This window comes from Marmota flaviventris, chromosome 5 (assembly GCF_047511675.1).
Source record: "Marmota flaviventris isolate mMarFla1 chromosome 5, mMarFla1.hap1, whole genome shotgun sequence".
In the NCBI taxonomy this organism is placed as follows: Eukaryota; Metazoa; Chordata; class Mammalia; order Rodentia; family Sciuridae; genus Marmota; species Marmota flaviventris.
In genome coordinates this window covers 102,915,592-102,943,356 of record NC_092502.1, presented here as the reverse complement: position 1 = coordinate 102,943,356, position 27,765 = coordinate 102,915,592, and the positions used below count along the sequence as shown (strand labels likewise).

The 27,765-nt window shown below is 40.8% G+C and overlaps 1 pseudogene; it reads left to right on the top strand.

Moving 5' to 3' along the window:
• Nucleotides 1–26,095, top strand: part of LOC114086398 (calmodulin-like) — a 41,439-nt pseudogene extending 15,344 nt beyond the window's left edge.
• Nucleotides 26,096–27,765: the final 1,670 nt, after the last annotated feature.

The following is a 27,765-nucleotide window of genomic DNA, read 5'->3' as shown; positions in this document are numbered from 1 at the left end:
GAAAAATTATTTTCAGTCTTCCAAAGGAAGTCTAGCCAGGAAGACCAAAGAAGACAAACTGTAATTCTACAAAGAAAAGAGAATAAAGCAATTGGCTATTTTAATAAACACTGAGGTCATATTAAAAGAAAAACATTTTAATGACCCACATGTACTGGTGATTCTCCGGAACTATGTAACATAGTTATCTAACAAGAATGTGCCTCAAACTCAATTAGTCATGAGTGCTGTCATCAAGCAGGGAACTCAAAAGACGTTTCTCTAGCCTGCTGTCTTCAAAGCAAAGACCAGTTAGACAAGTTTCTGAGTAGAAATAAAAATAAATGCAAACAAATTTGGCATCACATGGAGAAGGTAGAATTTGTCAACAAGGAGAAGATGGAAAATTCTTGGTCCCATGTGAATTTAAAATTTATTGTTCCATTAAAAACTCTAATTGAAAACTTCGATCCATCACATGAATTAAAACAACACAAACTCTCTATTATCACTTAGGTATCTAAATATACTATGTCAGCAGATCACTCTGGATTATAAATACATTAATATCTCATACAGATGAGTTTCACATCGAGATGTAAAATGGTTCAGAGACAGTACCTCATTACTCTCATGTGACTGTGAAAAACAGGAGGTTAAATTAATTAATTAATTAATTTAAAAGCCCAACACAGTTCTAAAATTGCCAACTAAGTGTTTCCTTGGATGAAGACTGAATTACCATTTGGGTAGATTATGCTTGGTGAAAAGAAAATTGGAAAAAGTGATGAAAGTTTCCTCAGAGAAGTATATACACTCTAGAACATTGTCTTCTAAACTATGGGTCACAAGCTCTTAGGTCAAAGGCCATTTTCAAGTTGGCTTCCATTAAGAGCACAGAATTTGTCTCTTACATAATCATTATAATGTAGACTTACTTCTCTAGTCTCAAGGTGTCAGCAGGTAAAATTGATGCATTCATATTAAATTCATCTAGACCAAGTTCATCTGAGATCCCATTGTGAGAGTCTTCCCTCCCTGGTATCTGAGGGATTGTGTTGTTTTTATTTTTGGTACTGGGGATTGAACCTAGGGATGCTTAACCACTGAACCATATCCCCAGCCCTTTTAATATTTTATTTAGAGACAGAATCTCGCTGAGTTGCTTAAGGCCTCACTAAGTTGCTGAGGCTGGCTTTGAACTTGCAATCCTCCTGTCTCAGCCTCCAGAGCTTCTGGGATTACAGGCATGTACCACCATGCCAGGATTGCTTGGAAGTTTCATCTGAGTAGTGGTGTCTGCTGAGGCAGATTTCTATTATTGGCTTGAAGGGACATTAATGGCACCAATCTCATCAGCATCATTTTCCATAACGAATACAGTTTCAATTCAAGCCCCCTACTCTCCAAGTCCAACCAGACAATCATCTCTCAGCCATTTCTATATCAAATTTCTTGAGATACCATTGAATTCATCTTTCACTATTTAGGCATTGGGCTGAATGCTGAGGATGTTGCTAAAAACAACCTCCGCCCAACTCCCTAGTCTCAGAATTATAGAGTTGGGATTATGCCTCCTTGGGGTGAGGAGTTGACAGATGGAATTAGGAAGATAATTCTTATTTCCCACAGTTCCAAATCTGGGAATAACCTAGAAAAGAATCCAGGATGTGGACATCCTTAGATATTCTCCTTAGCAAAGCCAAAACCTGTAACTCTATTAGATCCCTATAGTGTGCCTTTCAGAAGGAACAGTTGACAATTCTTAAGCACTCAAATGTGACAATGCTTCCTAATTTACATGAATGCAATACCGATTCTATCCCTAATCTAGCACAACACTCTAGCACAAAAATATGACAACATTTGCAGAAAGATGGAACAACATGCCCAAGATCACAAGCTAGCCAGCTAAGAAAACTGGGTTCCAGCCCTACTGGTGGCCCCAGGCTCTGTACCCTTAACTACCATTCTGCATGAGCTGTTGATGCTGTTCCACTTCTCCTCATATTCTGGAATCCTTTACGATATAATGACAATAATTACTTTGGAGGAGAGGTTCTCTGTGATGTAACGAAAATAACTCTTGACAGAATCCTGCTCTTGTCTCGGCTCTGCTAATTATCCCCGTGAACAAGGACAAATGTCTTCGCCTCATCACCTCTCAGTCCCCTCATCTAAAAAAAATGCTGACATGGAACTGAAGGCTCTCAAAAGTCCCTTTCATTCCCCAAATTCCCCAGCTCTAAGAAGTATATTTTCTAAACTGAGGAGTATGTCACAATTTAGATTATAATTCTTAGTCTATAATGATATATTTGAGCTTGACTATAACTTAAAGGGAGCCCCAAGAGTTTTTATTTTATAGAAGACTTTAAAACATTTGGACTTTGATGAAATTTCAGCTTTAAAATGATCTCATTTCCCCCACCCTTTTCAGAAGGATGATTCTTATTCAGGCAATGCCTAGGACTCATGTGGCTCCTTTCTTGAGGCTGGGCAGAGATGGGTGGTGGCATCAGGACACCTCCCCCAACATCATGACCTGTAGGTGGTGTCAATGGACAGTGTTGCTGCATGGAGAGTGGTGGAATGCCAGAAGGTAGGAGTAAGGCAGGTGGTAACAGGGAAAAGGGTGGGTCCTACCTGATAGGGTGACATTCCCAGCTACCCAAGCTCATTATTAGCATTGACTTTGCATAAGGGATAAAGCTCATACATACTAATATGTAAGTGGTTGCTGACATGTCCGATTTGTCCTAACCCACGCAGGCCTTCTGGGTGTACTATCCCTTTTTCTTCTTCTCTTGCTCCAACGTTGCCTCTACCTGCTTGAATCCCTGCCTTGGCAAAAGCCTAAAGTTTGGGAGTTCCTACCAGGCACAAGGGCACAAGCCTATCATCCCATTGACTCTGGAGGTTGAGGCAGGAAGATCTCAAGTTCAAAGCCAGTTTGGGCACCTAAGTGAGACCCTCAGCAATGCAGTGAGACATTGTTTCCAAAAAAAAAAAAAAAACAAACAACAAATGTGAAGACTGTGGGATTATAATCCCAGAGGTTCAGGAGGCTGAAGCAGGAGGATCATAAATTCAAAGCCAGCCTCAGCAACTTGGTGAGGCCCTAAGCAACTTAGCAAGACCCTGTCTGTAAATAAACAATAAAAAAGGGGGCTGAGGATGTGGTTCAGTTGTTAAGCACCCCTGGGTTCAATCCTCTGTACCAAAAAAATAAAAAAACCCACAAAGAAGAAGGACCCAGGGTATTAACATCCCTAAATATACTCAGTCATGAAAAGTTTGACCCTGAAACAGTAGCAGATGTGCAGAATGTGAAAGCCAACATATGTTAAGCACTTACTAAGTGCTGGGCACTATTCCAGAGTACTAACCCATTTTATTTTCCCAACAACCATGTGAAATAGGAACTAATAACTACATAGAAGAAGAACCTATACACTGAGAAGTTGAATAATTTTGCTCAAAGTTCAAGTAAGTAGAGTTAACTGGGGTACAAACCCACATGATCTGATTCCAGAGTCAAAACAGCTCTTTTTTTTTTTTTTTAAAGAGAGAGAGAGAGAGAATTTTAATATTTATTTTTCAGTTTTCGGCGAACACAACATCTTTGTTTGTATGTGGTCCTGAGGATCGAACCCGGGCCACATGCATGCCAGGCAAGCGCGCTACCACTTGAGCCACATCCCCAGCCCCAAAACAGCTCTTAAATTCTACCCTACATGCCCTTGATAGAGAAACCACGTCCCGGAAACTCAGAATCTATCTCAGAGGTAAAGAATACAAGGTCCAGAAATATTGAGAGATTTGCCCACATCCATGTAGCTAGTTAAAGGAATAGCCAGGAAGAACCTAAACCTCCCAATTTCTTTAACAGGAGTTCTTCCATCTTTTGCTGCCCATTGTGGGTGGGGATTGGGATCTGAAGGGACAGCATCTTGAATTTCTTATTCTTGTTGTATACAGAAGCGGTTTTATGTTCTCACCCATTCTGTTGCTCTTCTGTAGGTGGTCTGGCTTTCCTGAGATAGGTACCCAGAACATACTCTGACTGAGTGCCTCCATCAGCAGGGGCCCCAGACAAAGGCCTACAGTCCTTCCTAAGAGTCTATCCACTTTTCTTTTTTTTTTTTTATTGGTTGTTCAAAACATTACAAAGCTCTTGACATATCATATTTCATACATTAGATTCAAGTGGGTTATGAACTCCCATTTTTTTCAAAAGAACCATAAAACCATTCATCCTGAAGAATGAGATTAGATGTCACCCTGAGCAGAATTTGTCCCAACTCTAATGAACTTTTCTTTTTTCAAAGTTATGATACAGTTATGATATGATACAGTTAAACTTTTTTCAAAGTTTACATACAGTTATGGCTTAAATAAGAGGTGGTTCCCCCCGCCCCACCAAAAAAAGAAAAACTCATGTGTGAGACAATGCAAGAATTTTCAGAGGTGAAATAATTCAATCATAAGAGTTATAACAATCAGTAGATTAATTAATTCTGATAAGGATTAACTGGGTGGTAACTGTAGGCAGGTAGGACTAGAAGAGATAGGCCACTGGAAGTGTGCCTTTGGGGTATATATTCTGTCTCTGGTGAGAGGAGCTCTCTGTTTTCTGTTATGCACTGAGCTGCTTTCCTCGGCCAAGACCTTTACCTTGATGTTCTGCCTCACTTGGGTCCAGAGCAATGTAGTTGGCTGTCTATGGAGTCGGATCTATGAAACCATGAGCCAAAATAAACTTTTTCTTCTTCTCTACATTGTTCTTGTCAGATATTTTGGTCACAGTGAATCAAAAGCTGACTAACACATACACATACACTCCCCATAGAGTACAGGATTTTGAAACAGTCTGAGAAGGATCTCATCCAGCTTCACCACTTATCTATGGTGGACTCTAGGAAAGCTTCTTACTTTTTCTGTATCTCAGTTTCTGCCTCTGAAAAATCAAGATTCTAAGCCTCATGGAGTCATTGTAAGAACCTGTGTGAGTTAAAACATACCAAGCATTTAATATTAGTTATTAAATAATAGGTAACATTCACTCTGCAAAATTAATCCACCCTGAGAAATGTCTTGCTGAGGAAAGTCTCTCAAGTCCAATCACTTCACTCATTGTGTGGGAATCTGTCTGAGATAACCCAGGACAGTCTATTCTGAGCTTCAGTGATCCAAAACCTGGGTTTCTCTTCATTTCAGAATAATTGAAGCTGTCTTCTAACTCTTCTAGGGCGTCTTGTGATGTGTAATAAATGATACACACAGACAGAGATACCTTCTAAAGATAAACAATAATCTCAAAAGGTAGTATGCTTGAAGAAGACATGTTAGGTGAACACAATAGCCCTCCAAATATAAGAGGATCAACAGAGATTCCACTCCACTGTGGAGATGGTATGTCACATTACTGTCACTGACCTCTGTTTGTTGAGCTATTTGCAAGCTTCTAAACTTACCCAGCTTGTTGTCTGTTCACACATCAAGCCAGAAAATTTGAAGTTATAGTCCTTTTAATTTTTTTTTTCTCTTTTCTTTAAGTAAGGTTAGATTCTGAAGCAAGACATCTCTCATCTCCTGTCTTAATTTCTGCAAAGGATTGATTGCTAACATGAGGACCTACTAACTTCCTGTTCTGTGTCTAGCTGGCAAAGAGTCTGGATGGAGGCAATAATCTGTTCTCCAAGGTAAATCAATGGCAACATTTTTGTGTGTTCTTAAAAAAAATTTTTAGAATGTTTTCTTTTAATCAAATAAAATATTTTATGTACTTTGTTTTTTTATGTGTATCAAATAAAACATTTTATGTATTTTTGGTTTTTGGTTGATATTATTATTTACATAATTGTAGGATATGCCAAATAAAATCATGACAAAGCTGTTGATTCAGAGGTCATTAAATCTCTTCATGAATTCACAATTTGTTTCAAGTGCTTTGTTTCCTGATTCAACAGCAAAAATAATTTGAGAAATTATCAAAACAAATCACCATTAGAAATGTATCCTATAAGCCTTCTGAAAATGAATCTACATTTATGAGTGGAGAACCACATTATGGTTAGATCAAATAAGAGATAGGTAGCTGCAGTCAAACTTATTACCTTCCATCTTCCTAAGTAGTAATCTAAATTTAAATTTAAATAAATTTTATTTAAATCAATTCCATTTTAAATTATGTGCATCAATGCAATCATATTGAATAGTCGATGGAGCCTATTCAGAAAAATACTCAGAGATAAGAAAGATGAATAAAAAAGGAACTGTCATCTTGTTCTAATTAGAGGAATCACCAGGGGAAAATGAAATCATCTGAGGAAGTCTAAGATATGAGAAAGAACTTCGTCACTTTACAGAAGGGACATAATAGGAAGAAAGACTTCAAACTAATATTTGTCAAATCAATTCAACCAGAATTCCTAGACTTTGTGTATCAGTTCATTTTACTTGGTGCTAATCAACTTAGAAAGGGGTATATATAAGAAAAAATGCCAAGATTCATCTATTTTCCCTCATCAGCCTTTTCAAATTCAAATTTACCTCACAGTATGCTTCAGCTTTTTATTCTAAGAAGCCACATCATCCGAGTCATAAATGAATCCATATGAAAGTCACGTGAAGAGTTAACTCAGAAAACATTCAGAGAGAAATTATATTGGTATAAAGGAGCTACCACTCTTCAGAGGAAACAGAAATTTAGATTCCTTTGTGAAATGAAATCAAATCCCATGCATTCATGAGTTTGTCAGAATGAGCTCAACTATTATGTATAAGTATAAAGCTCAAATTTTAAAAAAAATTTTAAAAATTAATCATGTACCTCAAAAACAAGAAGAAATTCAGATTCCTACTCTTCCATGGTTACAAACAGTGCAGATATTTATGAAATTAATATAATGTCATTTTTCTTTATCGTTAGCATCTGAACCTTTTTTCATTGAATTTATGTCCATTCTCCTGCCTGCCTGTGACCCTGAGTACTCTCTGGTGGCAGTCTTTTGTTTGCTCTGGGTGTGGTCTTATGTTGGATAGAATAACAGAGCAAAGCAGGATGCACATGTATAACAAAAACAGAGGAATGCTAACCATTTTATGGGTTTTATACCCAGTGGTGCCTCATGTTAATTTCCTGTGATTTAATGCCTTAATTCTGAATTGCTCCACTTTGCAATTGGCCACCAGCTGCAGATAACGCAGGTCACAGTCACAGATGAGTCACTCAGCCTCCTGAGGCCATTCTGCGCATTTGCCAACAACATCCAGAACAGAAGCAGCTGAAGGGCCACAGTAGACAGACTGGTAAAGAAAGTTGGTCTGTAGCAGTGGTTTTCTCAAGAGTGTGATCCTGGACAGCAGCAGCAGCATTGCTGGGGAATCGATTCAAAATGCACATTTTGGGGGGTACCAGGGATTAAACTCAACCACTGAGCCACATCCTCAGCCCTATTTTGTATTTTATTTAGAGACAGGGTCTCACTGAGTTGCTTAGCACCTCTCCATTGCTGAGGCTGGCTTTGAACTCTTGATCCTCCAGTCTCAGCCTCTGAGCTGCTGGGATTACAGGTGTGTTGTCACTGCACCCAGATCCCAAAATGCACATTCTTGAACTCCACCTCACACCTAGTGACTGAGAAACTCTGCACAGAGGCGCATCAACCTGAGTTTTGTTAAGCCCTCCAGATGATTCTGATGTACACGAAAGTCTGAGAACTATCAAATAAGTTGAGAACCATCAGATGAGCACTGTTCCCCAATCTCATGGTTTTTTGAAAACTTGTGATACTTTGGTTTTATCACAAAGCTACAAAGGACCTAAAATAATATGTATATTACTTTTTCTTGTACATAGCTATAAAAAAATAGGAGTTGGGAAAGATTAGCGGGGTCACTGAAGAGCAAATATTTTTATATAGGCAATGGAATTTGGGTGGACAAGGATGTGAATCCCTTTTCTGAGACTCACAGCCTGTTGAGGCAAAGGCTTTCTGGAAATAGCTTTCTCTGACAAGCACAGGAATCTCACTCTGTCTACTTTCTTGTTGTCACTGCTGTCCAAAAATGGAACCAGATTCATGAGAGAAGAGACCCTAGTGTACAGAAGTGCAGGGTCACCACTTTTCTGGTCTTTGGGCACCTGGGTCAATGGCTGCCTGGACTTGCAGGATACTGTCATCTGGGTTCTTCTTCACCCTAACCAGGCCCCACAGCCAGGACCTGCTGCCAAGGGAACCCACAACCCCTCCCAGTGCTGGACCTTCCTCTTAACCCTTAGGCCCTGGTACAGGGTGGTGGTAGGGCTGGGCTGGGTGGGAGCAGCACAGTTTCCTGGTTTCCTCTAGCCAGGCCACCAGCTCTTGTCCTCCTCCTGTTCCCTCCACCTGACCTCCTCCAACAGCATCCAGCAGCAGCTTCGAGGCTGCTCAGCATCCAGGAGAGGTGCCAATGGCTCCTGTCCTGGAGTACCTGCAGGGGCGCCAGAACTTCTATCTGTAACCTGGAGTCTCTGACTTGGTTCTCCCTCACCTTTCCTGTTGTTCTACTCCTCTGTCTCCTGCTTCTTCACCATCCTTTCCTCTTTCTCCTTCTCCTCTTGCAGCTTCTGGGCCCAGCAGTTACAGGTTTTCCCAGGGTATAGAATGTGTCATGGGGGTTGGTCTTGTTGGTGACCCTCCTAGGCAGCAGGAGCACTTGATATAGAAGCAGAAGGTAGGCTGTTACCATCTAGGGATGCTGAGCTCATTGTCTCTGTTCAGCAAAGACTTGAAGAACAGGATGCAGAGATAGCAAGCAAACAGCAAGTTAATCCCAAAAGTGACAGAGATAGACTTCTCCGAAGAGAAGGAGCCCCAGAACTAGAAATCTGGTGGGGAAGTTTTGGCTTGTTCTTTTTGTGGTTTTCTGGAATTTCCTCCTTTCCTTATCTCCTCCCCTGTCCACGTTATCTTCACTATCAATGATTGGTCCCCCCTGTTTTTCTGTTGGATTCCCGGCTTAGGAACAAAAGTATGGAAGTACCTGTCTGATTGAGTCCCCCACTTGTGTCTCTGAGCACTTTCCAAGCAGGAAGTTGTCCTCATTAGAAGACCCCTCCATGCTCCTTTGTTCTGGCCCTGCCCCTGACTTCCTCCCTCGCCATCTTGCCCTAGTTGCCTAGGCCCTTTGATATCTCCCTCAAGGTGGGCCCACAAAGATCTCATATGCACTTTCTGAGTACATTGAACTTTTTGCTCTTGTTGATGCGGCCTCCACATCTCTTGCACTTTATATTGAAAAGGGCCATCCCCCACACCAAGACAGCTGGACTACTCATCTCTGGGGAGTTTGCATTTGAGGATCTAGGTCTTGGTTCAGTCAAAGTCCAGCAGGTAGTTCTGCTCGGTCACAGCAGCCTCCTGCTTTTCCTACAGGAGCATATCTTAGTATCTCCTCACTGCCTCCCCAAGGAAGAACTGGCATCTTAACAACCTGATGAGGCAAGTCAGGCCCACCCAGGACTTGCTCCTGTTGAGTGACTTACACATTTTGGGCTTTGATTACATCTGCCAAATCCCTTTTAGGCAGTGCTTCAACTAACATTTGATTGGCTCAATGAGAGATAAGTCTGATTTTTCATGAGGGCAGGAATCTTAAAGGATTCTGAGTCCCACAGCCCCAGATGCAAAACGAGTTTGTGAATCAGGCATTTGGGTGCTCACCTGTAATCCCAGAGACTCAGAAAACTGAGGATTTCCAGTTCTGTGCCACCCTTGGCAACCTAGCTAGACCCTGTCCCCAAATAATATTTATAAGAAAGAGAAGTAGGAATCTGGGAATATAACTCCACACCACTAACCTAATGTATGCTTACCCCAGCAATACATACACGCGCGTGCGCACGCGCACACACACACACAAGATTGTGGAGTCCTTACAAATGTCAAAAAAATAAAACAAGAATTGTTGAAACTCCAGCCCCTACATAACTCATTGTGAAATTAATAGATTTTTCTTCTGCTGGAACTAAAATAGTTCAGATATTAAGGATCTTTCCAATAAAAGATTTGACAAGTAAGAAAGGAGGAAATTTTCTTACTTTGATAAAGAGTATTTTTAAAAATTCTACAACAGCCAGCTGGGTGGTGGGCAATCATACATACTGGAGAGGCTGAGGCAGAAGGATCACTGAGCCCAGAAATTTAAGACCAACCTGGACAACACTGTGAGACTCTGTCTTTAAAAGATTTTTTTTAAAGGGCTGGGGGTGGAGCTCGGTGATAGAGTACTTGCTTAGAAAGCCCCATATTAAATCCCAGTACAAAAACAAAACAAAAGAACTACAACAAACAGATCATTAAAGCATCAAAGCTTTCACGGTAAAACTTTAAAAGAGGCTGGGGCTGTGGTTCAGTGGTAGAGCACTTGCCTAGCATGTGTAAGGTACTGGGCTCAATTATCAGCACCGCATATAAATAAATGAATAAAATAATGGTCCATCAATATCTATCTATCTATATGTATATACATATAGATAGATAGATAACTTTAAAAGCTCTCCAAGATTAAGATTAAAACCATGACACCTGATATCACCACTTTTATTCAATACTGAATAGGAAGAGCACAATAAGAAGGTATAGAAATGGAAAGGAAGAAACAAATTGTCTTAATTCACAGATAATTTTCTTGTAGACATACAAACCCAATAAATAGACTTACTAATGAGGTTTAATGATGTCATGAATTAGACATAAAATGAAATGCTAACTGCATATCCAAAACTTAACTGCACGCTTATATACAAATAATTCAATAATTCAAAAATAGAAAAGAACAATTTACATTTTCAACAGCAACAATCAGGTACTAGAGAACAAATTTATCAAGTTTGAAAATTTCCAGGCATGGTGGCACATGCCTGTAATCCCAGCTACTCAGGAGACTAAGACAGGAGGATCACAAGTTCATGTCTGGCAACTTAGGGAGACCCTGTCTCAAAATAAAAAATGAAAAGGACTGGGGATGTAGCTCAGTGGTAAAGTGCCCCTGGGTTCAATCCCGGGTACCAAATAAATAGAATAAAAATTTCCTTTGAAAATTTTATCACTTTGTAGGAAACAGTCATTAGAGAAGATTTAATCAATGGAGACATACTTTGTTCATGGAGAGGGAAACATGATATTATTACAAATCTCCAATTTCTATTACTATTTTAAAACTGTAAACACTCTTTATAATCATTCTATCCAACCTGAGATGTGTGTGTGTGTGTGTGTGTGTGTGTGTGTGTGTGTTGGGGGGAGTACTGAGGATTGAACCCAGGGGTACTTTACCACTAAGCTACATTTCCAGACTCTTTTATTTTTTATTTTTGAGACAGCATCTCAGTTAAATTACCAAGGCTAGCCTCAAACTTGTGATTCTCCTGGCATTATAGTTATGAGCTACCATTCCTAGTTCTGAGACACGTGTATGTGTGTGTGTGTGTGTGTGTGTGTGTGTGTGTGCGGTGCTGAAGATAGGAGTCTCCAACATGCTAGGCAAGCACTCTACTATGGAGCTACATTCCCAGTCTCTAGATATTTTTTTTTAATTACAGGAGATTGAACTCAGGGGCACTCAACCACTGAGCCACATTCCTAGCCCTATTTTGTATTTTATTAGAGACAGGTTCTCACTGAGTTGCCTAGCGCCTCTCACTGAGTGGCTGAGGCTGTCTTTGAACTCAGGATCCTCCTGTCTCAGCCTCCAGAGCCAGTGGGATTACAGGCCTGCACCACTACCCCCAGCTAAGATACATGTCTTAAAGAGTCAAATGTAAAAGATGGAACATTTGCAGGAGTAGAAGAAAAGGTCTTGAACTTGGGGTGATACATTTTTTAAAAATGTAAACACAGTGGGAGAATTCAGGATCAAAACTAATCTCCTGAGCCTGGCACAATCCTAACCTGTCTTTCCCACTTCCTCTTTCATGCCTTCCCTCTTCCCTCAACAGGCTTACACACACACCTGCCCCTTTACTCAGCTGCTACTTCCTGCATTGGCCTCTTCCCCCTCAGCAACTCTCCCAGGTGCAGAGCAAGTCTCCCTCTCCTCAGCAGCCAACCTGTGGGAGTTAAGACTCCCCCTAATGTCATAGCAACTCTATCTGACTTGATGGAAAGATCTGGCAATGAATCAAGTACAGCTTATAACACCTCTGCCACTGTTGCCTTCAATCGTTATTTGATTTTCTTTAGGGTTTTTGTACGTATTTGCTCTTCTCTCTAGCGAGATTATAAACTACTCCGTGTTTTTCATGAAGTCCATAGTGACAGTAGATATTGTGGTAGAAAGAATAATGCTCCCCACCCAAAGATCTCTAGGTCCTATTTCCCAGCACCTGTGAATGTATTAGGTTACATGGCAAAGGAGAATTCAGACTGCACATGGAAGGAAAATTGCTAAACAGGTGATCTCCAAATACTAAGAGTAGGCTGGACTATCCAAGTGAGCCATCACAAGAGTCCTGAGGGAAGAGGAAAACAGAAGAGGTCACAGGAGGAGATATGAAGATGGAAGCAAAACTAGAGGAATGTTCTAGAAGGACCCAATCGTCCACTGCTGGCTTTGAAGATGGAGGGAGGAGGACACAGGTCAAGCAGTGTAGGCAGCCTCCTGATGCTGGAGAGAGCCAGGTAGTGAATACTCCCCTGGAGATTCTGGAAGGAGCACAGCCCTGCTGACACCTGGATTTCAGTCCAGAGAGACCCACTTCAGGCTTTTGACTTTCAGAACTAAAAGCTAAATTTGTGCTTTAAGCCATGAAGGTAATGGTAATTTGTTTTAGCAGCAACAGAAAATTAATAAGGTGAAATATTCTTTCCCTTCATTCACATTAAGGTAAGAAAGATAAAACCAACCTTGTTAAAAAATAAAGATTTAAATATTCTTTTTACAAGAGGCTTTCCTAATCACCCCCCAAATGCCTCCCACATCTTTATTTCTCCTTAGTGCTATGTATTCAATTCCTATTACATCACTTATCATTTTTTGGTAATTTATTTTATAACTGTGTTAATATCCTTTCCTGTACATTTACTTTTTAATTTTTTTTTTTTTGGTGGTTCTGAGATTGAGCCCAGGACCTTGTGCATGCACAGCAAGCACTCTACCAACTGAGCTATATCGCCAACCCCAGGACTCACCTCTTAAAGGTTCTATAACCTCTAAATACCACCTCACTGGAAACCAAACTTTTTAACACATAAACCTTTGGAGGACACATTCAAACTTGCATGGTTTGAATTGTAAATGTCCCCCAAAGGACATGTGCTACAGGTGTGGTCCCCAACTGATGGTGTTTTGGTAGGTGTAAGAAATATTGGGAGGTAGAGCCTAGCTGGAGGCAGAAGGCCATGGAGGGGTCATGGTCATGTCTTTGAAAAGTTTATTTTGTCTCCAGCGCCCCTTCTCCCTTCCTTCCCCTGGCAGCTCCCTCTCTCCTTGCTGGTTGCCATGAAATGGGCTGGTGAGGTGCTCCACCATGCACTCCCTGCCATGATGTCCCTGCCTCACCACAAACCCACAGCGATAAGGCCAAGTGACTATGTCCTGGAAACTTTAAGACTGTGAGACAAAGCTGGGAGTGGTGGTGCACTCCAGTAATCCCAGCAGCTGGGGAGGCTGAAGCAGGAGAATCCCAGGTTCAAAGCCAGCCTCAGCAAGAGTGAAGCACTAAGCATCTCAGTGAAACCCAGTCTCCAAATAAAATACAAAATAGTGCTGGGGAATGTGGCTCAGTAGTTGAGTGTCCCTGAGTTCAATCCCCAGAACCAAAAAAAAAAAAAAAACCAAGTCTATATCCCTTTAAATTGATTTTCTCAGGCATTTTAACCCAGTGACAGAAAGCTGACTAACACAAAATCCTGTACAAATCACAGCAACATCTTATATTTCAGATGACATAAGGCAGATCATTGAGTCAGCTTTTAACAACTTAATTCAGAGAACTTTTTGTTTTGTTTTGTTTTTGGTACTAGGGTTTGAACCCAGGAGCACTTAAGCACTAAGCCACATTCCCAGATGCTCTATTTTTTATTTACAGAGTCTCTCCAAGTTGCTTATGTTTTCGCTAAATTACTGAGGCTCAATTGAACTTGTGCTCCTCCTGCCTCAGCCTCCCAAGCCACTGGTATTACAGGTATGTGCAGTAGCGCCAGGCACACAGAGATATTTTTTAAAGTCTTATTTCTGCCTTCTGTACAAATAACCTAAAACCCATAAAAAAGCTGACCAAATTAGCAAATACTTACAAGGTAGACTTAGAATATTTTAATTCCATTGGACATAGTCCAAAGAAGTTTGTGATGTTTTGTTTTTCCAGAATTTCATGATAGGCACTTTCAAGAAAGGTGTATAGTCAGGCATGGTGGCACATGCCTGTAATCCCAACGGCTCAGGAGGCTGAGGCAGGAGGATTGTGAGGTTCAAAGCCAGCTTCAGCAACTTAGCAAGGCCCTAAGCAACTCATCAAGACCCCATCTCTAAATAAAATACAAAAAAGGACTGAGGACGTGGCTCAGTGGTTAAATGCCCCTGAGTTCAATCCCTGGTTACCCCCCCCCCCGCCAAAAAAAAGGAAGGAAGAAAGAATTAGATATTTATCTATATGTATTGCAGGATTGGGGAACTGAGATAGAAGAATTCTATATCTAGTGTACTAGAGAGTCTGGATGTGCCCAAATCTTTTTTTTTTATTTTTTTTTTATTGTTGGCTGTTCAAAACATTACATAGTTCTTGATATATCATATTTCACACTTTGATTCAAATGGGTTATGAGCTCCCATTTTTACCCCATATACAGATTGCAGAATTACATCAGTTACACATCCATTGATTTACATATTGCCATACTAGTGTCTGTTGTGTTCTGCTGCCTTTCCTATCCTCTACTATCCCCCCTCCCCTCCCCTCCCCTCCCCTCTTCTCTCTCTGCCCCCTCTACTGACATTCATTTGTCCCCCTTGTATTATTTTTCCCTTTCCCCTCACTTCCTCTTGTATGTACTTTTGTATAACTCTGAGGGACCTTCCATTTCCATGCAATTTCCCTTCTCTCTCCCTTTCCCTCCCACCTCTCATCCCTGTTTAATGTTAATCTTCTTCTCATGCTCTTCGATCCTACTCTGTTCTTAGTTACTCTCCTTATATCAAAGAAGACATTTGGCATTTGTTTTTTAGGGATTGGCTAGCTTCACTTAGCATAATCTGCTCTAGTGCCATCCATTTCCCTGTAAATTCTATGATTTTGTCATTTTTTAATGCAGAGTAATACTCCATTGTGTATAAATGCCACATTTTTTTTATCCATTCATCTATTGAAGGGCATCTAGGTTGGTTCCACAGTCTTGCTATTGTGAATTGTGCTGCTATGAACATCGATGTAGCAGTGTCCCTGTAGCATGCTCTTTTTAGGTCTTTAGGGAATAGACCGAGAAGGGGAATAGCTGGGTCAAATGGTGGCTCCATTCCCAGCTTTCCAAGAAATCTCCATACTGCTTTCCAAATTGGCTGCACCAATTTGCAGTCCCACCAGCAGTGTACAAGTGTACCCTTTTCCCCACATCCTCGCCAGCACTTGTTGTTGTTTGACTTCATAATGGCTGCCAATCTAACTGGAGTGAGATGGTATCTTAGGGTGGTTTTGATTTGCATTTCTCTGACTGCTAGAGATGGTGAGCATTTTTTCATGTACTTGTTGATTGATTGTATGTCCTCCTCTGAGAAGTGTCTGTTCAGGTCCTTGGCCCATTTGTTGATTGGGTTGTTTGTTCTCTTATTGTCTAATTTTTTGAGTTCTTTGTATACTCTGGATATTAGGGCTCTATCTGAAGTGTGAGGAGTAAAGATTTGTTCCCAGGATGTAGTGCCCAAATCTTTAACAGAGCTGAGTAGAAGGCAGCTTCACTGTGGATGATGGGAGGTACAAGCTGATGCATCTGAAAGGAACTCCTAGTGGGAAGTTAGTCTGTTTTTGTGTTGAGTATCAAAATCAGCATAGACCTTTTAATTTATCAGAATTAAAGCTGTGGCTAAAATTTCTAGGCTCTACCAGGATTAAAGAAAAGAAAGCAAATAAATAAGTGATTAGTGAAGGAAGAAGATTTGACATCTTCTTACCCTGGAGGGAAAGAAAGCTGATGTGCAATTGGGGCTATGAGCAAGTAAGCACAAGGTGTGGTACAGAAGGGAATTTTCCAAAGCCACTGGCCCTTGGTCAAACATGCTAAGCCAGGCATGGTAGCACTCAGTAATCCCAGCACCTCAGGAGGCTGAGGCAATCAGATCTCAAGTTTGAGGCCAGCCTCAGCAACTTAGGGATATGCTGTGTCTGTTAGTGTTTTTAAAGTGCTGTGGGTTTGGTTCTGTTTATTTATTTTCTTGGGTTGACAGGCAGGCGGCCAACCTGGGGTATTAACAGTGAAGGTTTGATGTGTGTTCCTGAGACAGCTGTGTGAAGGGCCCAGATGGACTACAAGGCTGGGAGACTGCCCTCTGTGTCAAAAAGACCGCAATTCCAATTAAGTGTTAGTGCTCCCTAAAGCTGAAGAGGCGGCCTGGAAGTCTCTGAAAATTAAAAAGGAGAAAAGTTATCTGTGTTTGGGCTCTGTGATTGAGGGCAGGTAGTGACCCACAGCGAGAAAAATTTGACAGGCTCGGAAGACAAATATTGGCAGTCAGAGAAGCCAAATTTTGCTAACATCATGACAGGCTGTAAAAGGAGCTCCTGTTTCATCAAAAGAAAGAATCTCAATTGAGAAGTCAGGGACTGAGGAGAAGCCTGTCACACAGCCAAGGAGAAATCTGTCACATGCTGGCCTTTAACCCTTTGACCCAGGACAGCGAGCAGAGGAGCATTGCCACCCCCAGCACGAGTCACAGCTTTATAGGCAGCACGTTCTAACCCGGGCCCTTGGATCTGGCTTTCAAAACGAAATCTTTATGGTTTCATTTCATAAAGATCTTGATTATGGAAGTCACATGGGTTCATCACCAAAATTAACAAACTGAGAAATACATAAAGTAAGAAGTGCAGCCCTCTGGCCCTCCCCATTTCCAACAGCTGGAATGTAATTGCTGTTCGTGACAGATGGACGTATTTACAGGAGCTTGCTATAATTGTCTCCAGTTTATAGTGGATGAAACAGATGACTGGAAGACCTTATCCACAGGGTCTCAGGAAATTAGTCAAAGCTGATATTCTAACTGAGTATGTCTTGACATTCCAAAATTGTGCATGTTGACACTGACCATGACACTGACCATACCCAGACCCTGCTTCCTCCTCCCACCACTGTCCCCACAATGTAATCAGTAGAAGGCATAGACAGGGCTTCCAGGACCAGCTGTAAAAACAGAACCTGCCCCCATCCAGAGTACATCTAGAAGCAGCAAGCTTGGTGTCACTACTAGACCACCTTTCTAAATTTATTTAAATGTATCATGACCCCCTGAGCCAAAATAAAATTGTTTTCTTTATTTAAAAAATATGTATCCAGGGCAGGCATGGTGGTGCACACCTGTGATTCCAGCAGATTGGGAGGCTGAGGCAGGAGGACCACAAGCTCAAAGCCAGCCTCAACAACAGTGAGGCCCTGAGCAAGTGAGATGCTGTCTCTAAATAAAATATAAAATAGGTCTGGAGATGTGGCTCAGTGGTTGAGTGCTCCTGAGTTCAATCCCTTGGTACAAAATACACACACACACACACACACACACACACACATCTCTCTCCAGGTATGGTGGTGCACACCTGTAATCTCAGCCACTCAAGAGGTTGAGGCAGGCTAATCACAAATTCAAAGCCAGCCTCAGCAATTTAGTGAGACCCTAAGCAACTTAGAGAGAGACCTGTCTCAAAAAATAAAAAGGGCTAAGGATATAGTTCAGTGGTAAAGTGCCCCTGATTTCAATCCCTAATACCAACACATAACAGGTACCATCAATATGCTGGGATTTTCTAAATTTTTTTAGTTGTTATTGGACATTTATTTATTTATTTATTTATTTATTCAAAACAAATGCAATTTTATTTTACCATGGTTGGCTGAATCCACAGATGCAGAACTCATGGGTATATAGAGCCGATTTTGCAGCTTAAGGTAAAAACAAACAGAAAATAAATTTCAGAACAAAAGACACGTCTTCATCTCCTTTATTTGACTCCCGTCAATTGGTTTATATGACCTAGATAATTCATTCTCAAGTACAGTACCTGCCCCTAAAGCATCAGCATCATCTAACAAATGCATGGGCTACCTTGGACCTCCTGAATCAGAAACTCTGGGCATGAGGTCCAGCGATCCATGTTTCACTAAGTCCCGAGATTCTAATGCGGACTCCAATATGAGAATCACTCATCTAGATCATCTACCAAAATACCTGATGTCTGTTACAAGTCTTTATTTATTTTTATGTGGTACTGAGAATCAAACCCAGGGCCTCACACATACTAGGCAAGTGCTCTACCACTGAGCCACAACCCCAGCCAATAAGCTGTTATTAAGGTGAGATGATTGTCACTAAGGTCTGGTGCCTTTCTCCCATCAAACAAGTATAGGACATAAAATGAAGAGACTCCTAGAATCAGTAGAATGGTACAAATGTGATAGGCTTGAACCTAGAGAGCTCCAAGTTCCAGCTCCAATGTTTTAACAGAGTTGTGGGACCTGGTGCCTCAGTTTCTTCATCTGGGTTAGGGGAGGGTGGATGAGCTGACTGCCCAGATGCCTTCAGCTTCTGGTATTCTGTGCAGTAAGCAGCAATGTGTAGCTGGTGGTCCTGACTATCCCACCTAACTCTCTATTCTGTCAATACCTAATTTCAGAATGAAAGATAGAAAGTCATCTCTGAGTTTCTACCCCCAAATATGCCCAGAAAGAAAAAGAAATTGCCTTGAAAATAATATGTATTATCATTGAGCTTGTTAAATTTATTTTATTCAAATGAGCTAATAATTATTCATTCGTTAGCATGCATTTTTTCAGTAGGTATTATTCTCCTGTACAAAAGGCACTGAAAGAGCTGGATGAAGTCTGGCCCCCTTGGAGCTCACAGCTCTGGATGGGGAAACACATGAATCTGGGTAATTGCAGTTAACAAGAGCTCAGTGTCCTGGGGGATTCCAGAGAAATCAAGGGACTGAACTTTGGAAGGATCAGAGAAGGCTTCCTGGAGTAGGGATGGCAACTGGGCCCCAAAGAAGGGACACAGAAACAAAGGAAGAGGAAAATAAGTGAAGGATGAGGAGCAGGGTAAGTGAAGGGGTGTTTTGGGTTGAATGACCAAGGTTGTAGGAGGCAGCCTGGGATTCTGCACTTGACTCTGGGCAGCTGGGAATCTGGACAGCCCTCAGGCAGGGAGGGCAGCGGCAGTGGCGATGCCTCTCCCAGACCAGTTTCTGACAAAACTTAAAGCCTCATCAATCTGTGGAACATACAACAGCCCCTGGTACATCAGGGCCATCAGTATTTAGGGATAAATAATCTCAGAGAAAGCAGCCCAATGCTGGGAAATGCATTTGAATGATGCTCTGAAGAAGAAACGGGGAGCAGCTCCAAGCATTTAAACTTGGAGATTTGGCAAATGTACTGCAGAAGATGTGTGAGAGAAACCAGGCTTGGTGGCACATTGCCTATACTCTTGGGGACTCAGGAGACCGAGTCAGAAGGATCACGAGTTTGAAGCTAGCCTCAGCAACTTAGCAGGGTCCTCTCTCAAATAAAAAAAAAAAAAAGATCTGAGGATGTAGTTCAGTAGTAGAGTGTCTCTGGGTTCAATCCCTGGTACTGCAACAAGAAAGAAAGAAAAAGGAAGAAAGAAAAAAGAAAACAAAATATGTGAGAAAGGAGAGAGAGGGAGAGTGTTCTTTCACCCTGTAATCACGAGCAGAAATAACCCCTCATTACAACCTTTAACAAGAAGAGGCCTTTAGATGAGGTAGTAACAAAGCTGCACAGAATCCCTTTGAAGACTGAGCCATTGGTGGTGTGGAAAGTGCTAACTCTGTCAGCACCCTTCATGAGTAATCAAGCTTCTCCCAGCAGAAGCGCTTTACGTGTGTTACATACATACGTCCATAAGTGGATTATGAACGAGTTCTGTGATCACAGAATGCCAGGTCAGACTTCCAAGATGACTTGTGGTCTCAGATGGGGCTGGATCATTACCTCAGAACACCAAGATCAACCTGGTACCTGCAGAAAGGGAGCATTTTTCTCTCCTCAAACAGATGCCTTTGAAGTGATTCTCCTCCTGGCCTGAGCCATCCTGAGCCATCCTGAGCCTCCTGGCCTTCCCCCAGGGGAAGCATGGCATTTGCCACAAGAGCACCCAGGGACCCAAGTGAAGCTGAATGCAGGCCTCCTGGGGTCAGAGCTGCTCCCCACACTTTAGGTGTTTCCAGGCTTTCCCACAAGTCAGCCTGAAGGGTGCCGCCCCATCCCCAGGACGCTTGCTGCTTGCCCTGTCCTGCTGGAGAAAGACACTGAGTCTCTGTCAGCCAATCAGAAAGAAGAATGTTAAAGACATGAGGGAATAAATAATTGTTAGGATTTTTCCTGGAAGGGAAGGAGAGAAAAAGAAAAAGTGTATCTGAACCAAGACCAAAACGCTTCAAGATTGCCTCAGAACAAAGTCCTTCAAACATAAATAAAAATGATCCTCAAAGCACACAGGAAGAGAATCACGGCCCACACACCTAACACTGGCCATGGGGCTGGCAGAGGATAAAAGCAGAGCCAGATTTGAGGAACGGAGAGGACCAGTGACCAGTGAAACAATGAAAGAGACCTTCCTGGGGAGGCAGGAACAGAACTAAATACAGAACAGCCAGAGGAGGTGGTGCCCAGACTCAGGGGGAGACATGCCAAGCAGGGCCAAGGCCAGAGGGAGGGGCTTTCAAAATCTCTATTTGCCTATCCAGGAGGTCTTGGGTAAAGGAATAAAATGGGCAGGGGGAAAAAATCCCATGTTCCTCTTTTTTTTTTTTTTTTTTTTTTTTTTTTTGATACCATGGATTGAACCTGGGGTACTTATTCGCTGAGCCACATTCCCAGCCCTTTTTTTATATTTTATTTATAGACAGGGTCTTGCTGAGTTGCTTAGGGCCTCACTATGTTGCTGAGACTGGCTTTGAACTCGCAACCCTCCTATCTCAGCCTCCCTAGACACTGGGATTACAGGTACGTGCCACCATGCCACATCTCTTCTGGCTATTTTCAGTGGGATGCTGAGCGTGGACATGTACAAGTGAATCAGTATTCTCAAACATCTGTCATCATATCAATTACAAATGACAAGTGCCTTTTGTCTTTCAAGTTATCTTTTTGGTCCCAAACTGTAGAATTTAGGTTTAGGTTTTAAGAAGATGAACGTTTTTCCTTTTAAGTAATTTTAGGCTTTAGGAAAGGCTATGGGATGCTAAAACTGTGTTAGTTAGCTTTCTGAGGATATCAACTTATGAGAAGGAAAGATTGATTTCAGCTTATGTTTTTCAGAGATTGCCGTCCATTTGGCCATGTTGCCTTTGGGCTTGTAGCAAGGCATAATTTCATGGGGGTGGCAGAGCATGTGATAGAGAAAGCCTGGTCACTTAAGGTGGCCAGGAAATAGAGAGAGGAAGGAGCAGGATCAAGGCATGCTGCCAATGACCTAACTTTCTCCAAGTAGGACCACTTCCTAAAGCTTCCACCACCTCTTAATGGCTGGGAAGCAAGTCTCCCACATATGAGCTTTGTAGGATACATTTAAAATCCAAACCACAACAAATACAGTGACTTTAATCCATTGGTCTTTTCCTTACCCATTCACAAGTACTTATTGACAATTCACTATGGTGGTGGGCTCTGGGTGACACATTGGGCCTATGGCAGTAATGCAAAGGACATTGTGGGGTAGGGTCTTCTTCCCTTCCCCCCTCTTTGCTTTTCTAGTTTTACTCTTTTTATACTGTGATAAAATGCCAATAACATAGAATTTACTATTGGAACCGTTTTTAATTGTACAGTTCAGTGGTATTAAATATATTATCATTTTTGCGTCACCATCACCAACTTCCATCTCCAGAATTCTTACATTTTTCCAAACTGAAACTTTATACCCATTAAATAATAATTCCCCATTTCCTCTTGCCACCAGCCCCTGGCTGTTGCATTCTTCTTTCTATTCATGAATCTGACTATTCCAGAATCATACAGTATTAGTCCCTTTTTAAAGATTTATTTTACTTAGCACAATGTCCTCAAGGTTCATCCATGTCATGGCATACACCAGAACTTCCTTCCCTTTTAAGACTGAAAAACATTCTATTGTATATATTTATTGCATTTTGTTTGTCCTTTCTTTTTTTGATGGAAACTTGGGTGCTTCTCCACCTTTTGGCAGTTGTAAGTAATGCTGCTAATGAACGTGAGTGTAGAAAGATTTGTTTGAGCCCCTGCTTTCAATTCTTTTGAGTCTCACTACATTGCCCAGTCCGGCCTCAAACTTGGGAATCCTCCTGCTTCAGCCTGCTGAGTACCTTGGGTATAGGCATGTGCTATAGTGCTGGTCTTCTTTCATCTTTTTGATAATAGCCATTGCAACATCTCATTGTGGTTAGTTGTTTTTTGTTTTTTTTTTATTTTTTTATTTATTTATTTTTTTTTTTTGCTATTCTGGGGATGGATCCAAGGGCCTTGAATGGGGATACATCCCCAGCCCTCTTTGTGTTTTGATTTGCATTTCCCTGATAATTAATGATATTGAGCATTTATTCATATGCCAAAGGGGAAAAAAGATCTAGATTAGACAAAAAATGGATTTGAAGACCAAAAACAAAGCAAAAATTAAAAAGACGACTTTGTCAGGGTAAACTATTCACAGATAAAAGATCAAAAGGACAACTTGAAAGCAGATTTTTATTATCAGATAACAATGCAATTAGGAAAGAAACTGAAAACCAGAAAGATGAAAAGCCACATATTTGCAAGTTTTCTTTGATTTTTAATTGATAAATAATAATTATATATACTGGTGGGGCACAATGTGTTTTTCAGTACATGTCCACATTATGGAATGACCAAATCAGGATATTAGCCTATCTATCAATTTTAGTACTTATCATTTCTTTACATTCTTCATGTTGTTTGTCTGTTACTTTATTTGAGTAAGGGTATCACTACATTACCCAGGCTGGTCTCAAATTCTTTTTTTATTTTTTAGTTGTCAATAGACCCTTAATTTATTTATTTATTTATTTATTTATTTATTTTTAAATTTTTTTTATTGGTTATTCAAAACATTACAAAGCTCTTGACATATCATATTTCATACATTAGATTCAAATGGGTTATGAACTCCCATTTTTACCCCAAATACAGATTGCAGAATCACATCGGTTACACATCCACATTTTTACATAATGCCATATTAGTAACTGTTGTATTCTGCTACCTTTCCTATCCTCTACTATCCCCCCTCCCCTCCCCTCCCATCTTCTCTCTCTACCCCATCTGCTGTAATTTAATTCTCTCCCTTGTTTTTTTTTCCCTTTCCCCTCACAACCTCTTATATGTAATTTTGTGTAGCAATGAGGATCTCCTTCCATTTCCATGCAATTTCCCTTTTCTCTCCCTTTCCCTCCCACCTCATGTCTCTGTTTAATGTTAATCTTTTCCTCCTGCTCTTCCTCCCTGCTCTGTTCTTAGTTGCTCTCATTATATCAAAGAAGACATTTGGCATTTGTTTTTTAGGGATTGGCTAGCTTCACTTAGCATAATCTGCTCTAATGCCATCCATTTCCCTGCAAATTCCATGATTTTGTCATTTTTTTAGTGCTGCGTAATACTCCATTGTGTATAAATGCCACATTTTTTTTATCCATTCATCTCTTGGGTTGGTTCCACAGTCTAGCTATTGTGAATTGTGCTGCTATGAACATCAATGTGGCGGTATCCCTGTAGTACGCTCTTTTAAGGTCTTCAGGGAATAGTCCTAGAAGGGCAATAGCTGGGTCAAATGGTGGTTTCATTCCCTTCCCAGCTTTCCCAGGAATCTCAATACTGCTTTCCAAATTGGCCGCACCAATTTGCAGTCCCACCAGCAATGTACAAGAGTACCCTTTTCCCCACATCCTCGCCAGCACTTGTTGTTGTTTGACTTCATAAAGGCTGCTAATCTTACTGGAGTGAGATGTTATCTTAGGGTGGTTTTGATTTGCATTTCTCTGACTGCTAGAGATGGTGAGCATTTTTTCATGTACTTGCTGATTGATTGTATGTCCTCCTCTGAGAAGTGTCTGTTCAGGTCTTTGGCCCATTTGTTGATTGGGTTATTTGTTATCTTTTTTTTTTTTTTTGAGTTCTTTGTATACTCTGGATATTAGGGCTCTATCTGAAATGTGAGGAGTAAAAATTTGTTCCCAGGATGTAGGCTTCCTATTTACCTCTCTTATTGTTTCTCTTGCTGAGAAAAAACTTTTTAGTTTGAGTAAGTCCCATTTGTTGATTCTAGTTATTAACTCTTGTGCTATGGGCGTCCTATTAAGGAATTTGGAGCCCGACCCCACAATATGTAGATCGGAGCCAACTTTTTCTTCTATCAGGCGCAGCGTCTCTGATTTGATATCAAGCTCTTTGATCCATTTTGAGTTAACTTTTGTGCATGGCGAGAGAAAGGGATTCAGTTTCATATGGATTTCCAGTTTTCCCAGCACCATTTGTTGAAGATGCTATCCTTCCTCCATTGCATGCTTTTAGCCCCTTTATCAAATATAAGAAAGTTGTAATTTTGTGGATTGGTCTCTGTGTCCTCTATTCTGTACCATTTGTCCACCCGCCTGTTTTGGTACCAGTACCATGCTGTTTTTGTTACTATTGCTCTGTAGTATAGTTTGAAATCTGGTATCGCTATACTGCCTGATTCACACTTCCTGCTTAGAATTGCTTTTGCTATTCTGGGTCTTTTGTTTTTCCATATGATTTTCATGATTGCTTTATCTATTTCTACAAGAAATGCCATTGGGATTTTGATTGGCATTGCATTAAACCTATAGAGAACTTTGGGTAATATCGCCATTTTGATGATGTTAGTTCTTCCTATCCATGAACAGTGTATGGAAAAATATACCCTGTTCATGGATATTTTATTTATTTACATGTGGTGCTAAGAATCGAACCCAGTGCCTCACACAGGCCAGGAACTATAATCACCTCGCCATGCAATGGGACACCAGAACTGATTCCTTCTAATTAATTCTATCTCTTGTCCACTCTCTCTCTCTCTCCCCCAGCTTCTGATAACAACATTTTCTACTTTGTACCTCAGAGTTCTTTTTTTAAAGTCCATAAAGAAGTGAGATCTACAGGTTTGAGTTGTGGGGATGGGGGTGGGGTGGGGGGTTGTTTTGTTTTGGTTTTGGTAGTGCTAGGAATTGAACCCAGCTCTTGCTATACAAGTGCTTTACAACACTGAGTCACACCCAGCCCCATGACAGTCTTTGTTTCCCTGTACCTGCCTTATTTTGTTTTGTATAATGTCCTCTAGGTTCATCCATGCTGTTGCAAATGGCAGACTTTCCTGGTTAAAATACATTTTTAGAATCCAAATGGAGCAAGCCAGCTGAGTGGTTGTGTGGTTGAATCTTAGAAATTGGTAGAGCTTGCAACATGGCTGACCAACTGACCAGAGCAGATCACAAACTTCAAAGGCACTTTTTCACTATTTGATAAGGATATCAATGGAATTCTAACAACAGAATTAGTAACCTGTAATCCGATCTCTTGAGCAAAATCCCACGGAAGCAGTTTTAGGACATGATTAATGAAATAAATGCTGATTGAGATGGCGCAACTGACTTTCCTAAATTTCTGACAATAATGGCAAGAAAAATGAACGACACAATAAAGAAGAAATTGGAGAAGAATTCCAGGTGTTTGATAAGGATGGCAATGGCTACATTACTGCAGCAGAGTTTTGCCATGTGATATGAATCTTGGAGGGAAATTAGATAAAGTGGTTGATAAAATCATTAATGAAGCAGATACTGATGATGATGGTCAAGTACGCTACCGAGTTTGTACCAATGATGACAGCAACGGGATGACACTGTCCAGAATGTATTAAAATTCTCATACAAACATTTTTATCCACCTTTTCTTTCTAATTCATCTGTTAAATGTTTCCCCCTAGTCCTTGTGAAAAATATGTGCATGTATAGTAATTAAAACTTCATCCCTCCATACTTTATTCCCTTATCTTAATGGCATTGTTCTAAAACCTTATTTTAGAAAGCGGATCAGGCTGGTATTATACTCAGTGGCAGAGGACATACTTAGCATGTGCAATGCCCTGGGTTCAATCTCTAACACCAAAAAAGGGGGGGGGATGATCAAGCAATATGTTGTATGGGGTTACTCTGGATATATCTAGGCCTTTCTACACATCTAAACTTAGATGGAGTTGGACAAATAAGGAAGTATCTAGGTTACGCCTTTTTTTAAAGTGCTTTCCTTTAGGAATTGTCGGTGTATTATTGAAGGATAGGGTTGTAACTCTGCATGGACTATGGATAGTCAAAAATATTCACTTAGAATTTTTAAAAAACCATATTACATCAATAAGAAAAGGTCATTAAAATGTTTTTAATTAAAAAAACAAGCAAGCCTCAGGCTAAACATACGGGCACACATATGTAATCCCAGCTACTCCTAAGGCTGAGGCAGAGGGATAGCATGTTTGAGGCCAGCTTCAGCAACTTAGGGAAACCATAACTCAAAATAAAATGTAATAAGGGCTGGGGATGTAGATCAGTGGTTGAGGGCTCGTCTAGCATGTACAAGGCCCTGGGTTCAATTCCCCCAGTACAAGAAAGAAAAAAAGGGGGCTGTGGTTGTGGCTCAGTGGTAGAGAGATCACTTAGCACATGCAAGGTCCTGGGTTTGATCCTAACACCATCTAAAAATAAAATAAAGGTATTGTGTCCAACTACCACTAAAAAAATAAATATTTAAGAAAGAAAGGTCTGGGGCCACTAAGTTGAATCCCAGGGCCTCATATATGCTAAGAAATCCCTCTTCTACTGAGCTACATCCCCAACACTTTTTATTTTAAATTCTGAGACAGGTCTCTCCAACATGAGATTCTTCTGCCTCAACTTCTCAGTAGCTGGATTACAGGCCTGCTCCCTTCTACCAGCTCAATCTCTTCACCCATTCATGTTTTTTTCTTATCATAAAGAAACTTTAGGAACTAGTAATTCCAACTCAAAGTAGTCAATAAACATGAAGAAAAAAGAAGCCTAGTCTCAGCAGTAACCAAAGAAATGCAAATTAAAATAATATACCATTTGCCAGGAATAGTTTATAATCCCGGCAAATTTGAAGGCTGAAACAGGAGGATCACAAGTTCGAGGCCAGGCTCAGCAACTTAGCAAGCCCCTGTCTCAAAATTTAAAAATTTACAGATGATAAAAAGGGGAGGACTGGGAATATAACACAGTGGTAAAAACAACCCTGGATTACATCCCTAGTACCAATGATGATGATGATGAGAATAATAATGATGATGATGATATAAAATTTTGTCTGCCAAATTGGCATATATATTAGAAAATGCTAATATACCATATTGTCAATATTCTTCTTTTAAAACTAATAGACTGTTTTAAGTTGTAGATAGACACAATACCTTTATTTATTTATTTTTATGTGGTGCTGAGGACCAAACCCATGTGCTAGGCAAGCGCTCAACCACTGAGCCACAATCTCAGCCCTC